This window comes from Canis lupus, chromosome 18 (genome assembly GCF_003254725.2).
Source record: "Canis lupus dingo isolate Sandy chromosome 18, ASM325472v2, whole genome shotgun sequence".
In the NCBI taxonomy this organism is placed as follows: Eukaryota; Metazoa; Chordata; class Mammalia; order Carnivora; family Canidae; genus Canis; species Canis lupus.
Genome location: NC_064260.1, coordinates 38,558,456 through 38,560,927, shown reverse-complemented (window position 1 = coordinate 38,560,927; position 2,472 = coordinate 38,558,456). Strand labels below are relative to the sequence as shown.

Sequence of the window (2,472 nt, the reverse complement as noted above, 5' to 3'; positions counted from 1 at the left end):
AGCACTTAATGAACTCTGAGAAAATATCATTCCAAGATACAGAAAATATTTTAAATGATAATGCTGAATATTAAAACAACAGTGCATCAGTCATTAGCAACCACTCTCAGAAGTTATGATGCATATAAACAATGGCTCAGTTCACACAATATGAGCACTAATAGCCATTATTTACTTTTGCCAGCTCAAGGGATGCTGTCGTGTGGCAATGGTTATAAACAGTGCACAGGCCCAGTCAACTCACCAATTTTGAAATTATGTACCCTTGGTGATTTCTTTAAATTTAGGAAGATATAGGGGCACCTGGCTGGCTCAGTCAGTAGAACATGCAACTCTTGATCTTGGAGTTGTGAGTTTGAGCCTCATGTTGGGTGTAGAAATTACTAAAAAAATAAAATCTTTTAAAAATAAAGAATTTAGGGAGATTTGCAGTTTTTCAAATTTGCTTAACTCAAATTTACATAATATATAATAGCACTACACCCATTATATCCTTTTTTGGTAGATGAAAAATAAAGTCTTAGAAAGCAATTCATCTTCAAAGGGGCACCTAGCTGGGTTAGTTGGAAAATCATGTAGGTCTTGATCTCGGGGTTGTGAGTTTGAGGCTCATATTGGATGTAGAGATTACTAACGTATATAATAATAAGTTTTTAGGGATCCCTGGGTGGTGCAGAGGTTTGGCACCTGCCTTTGGCCCAGGGCGTGATCCTGGAGACCCGGGATCGAATCCCACGTCAGGCTCCCGGTGCATGGAGCCTGCTTCTCCCTCTGCCTATGTCTCTGCCTCTCTCTCTCTGTGACTATCATAAATAAATAAAAAAAATTTAAAAAAAAATAATAATACATTTTTAAAAAGAAAGAAAGAAAGCAATGTATCTTTTCCTTTAAGGTCTCATAGTTGATGAATGATGGAGTGGAGAGTAGACTCCAGTGCTTAGTAACCTAGATTCCCTTTCTCTCAAGGTAATTTCATGTTAATTACTTAATTGATTTTTATTAAAGATTTTATATCATGTTATTTTTTAAAGTAGGCTCCACGCCCAACATGGGGATTGAACTAATGACCCTGAGATCAAGAGCTGTATGTTCTATGGATGCAGCCAGGCAGATGCCCCCCAAGTTCATCTTTGAGAACTTACTGGTATTCCTTGTCCTAAGCCTTGGTTCAAACTACACACATCCATCCCAAGAGCTGTACTTAATTTTGGATCTTAGGAAGAAATGTTGAGGAAATATGAATCCCTTCATTTCAGAAAAACCTTTACACAAGTTAGGTTTTGGGGATGTCTGGGTGGCTCAGGGGTTGAGCGTCTGTCTTTGGCTCAGGTAGTGATCTCAGGTCCCAGGGTCAAGTCCTGCAATAGGCTCTCTGCGAGAAGCCTGCTTCTCCCTCTGCCTATGTCTCTGTGTCTCTCATGAATAAAATAAAATCTTAAAAAAAAAAAAAACAACAAGTTGGGTTTTGTATATCCAAACTTCTCTCCTGACCTGCTATGGCTACTCAGGGAGGGGCAGCCTGTATAGAAGCATGGATGCACTGACCCTAAGGACAGGGGGTTCTATTCCTCAGGACAAGGGCTGCCTACCGTCTGGATAACTAACAGGCACCAGCCAAGGGACTTCTTGAAATACGGTCAGCTTCAAGTGACCCAGACAAAAGACTAGCATTTGGCAAATTCTTCTCATTGCGTTTTGTTTTGTTTTGTCTTCAAATGATCCTTTATTGAAATATTTTCCTTTGCAGTTCTTAACTAGCTGGGCATACCACTGCACCACTATTGATGTCATCTATGATGTCATGAGGGTGGTGGCCATCAACATTGCAACCCACAGATCGGGCAATCCCCAGGATGTCCAGAGACATGGTTCCAGAGAGTTCTCAGGCTAAAGATTGGTGCCACATCTCTCAGGCAATGTTGACCATCTCATCAAAAGTGGTATTTCCATTGTACTTAATGTTTTTCTGCTTCTTTCTGTCTCTTGGTGGTTCCTTGAGGACTTTGATAATCAGGGCAGAGGCAGAAGGCACCGCTTCAATCTGAGCCTGTCTGTTTTAAATGGTCAGCACCCCTGCCATCCTCAGACCCTTCCAATCTCCAATCACCAACCTTTTTTGGAGACACACCCAGTGGGCTGATCTTCCAGGCTAGGTCGGACTCGGAGTTCACTTCCCCACCTGAGCACCTCAGGTATGCAATGTGGATCTTGTCGGGGTCCAATTGAGGCAGCATGGTGGAGGTGGCTGGGGTCAGGTGAATCTGAATTCGAGATAACCCGAACAATTTCTCCTTTGTCTCCTGCAGCCGAAAGTTCCTTGCATATTTAACCCTGCTCTTGGCTAGCAGCTTAGCACACATGCACACTCATAGCCAGATGGATGCACACATACTTTTGTACACACATACACTGCTACAAGAGTCACCAACGTGCACGTGCACTCACATACACACCTGTGTACAGAAACACATG

At 42.2% G+C, this 2,472-nt stretch overlaps 1 pseudogene; it reads right to left on the bottom strand.

Annotated features, from left to right (window-relative positions):
- Positions 1–1,750: 1,750 nt before the first annotated feature.
- Positions 1,751–2,267, bottom strand: LOC112663701 (60S ribosomal protein L12-like; annotated as a pseudogene).
- Between the last annotated feature and the right edge of the window lie 205 nt (positions 2,268–2,472).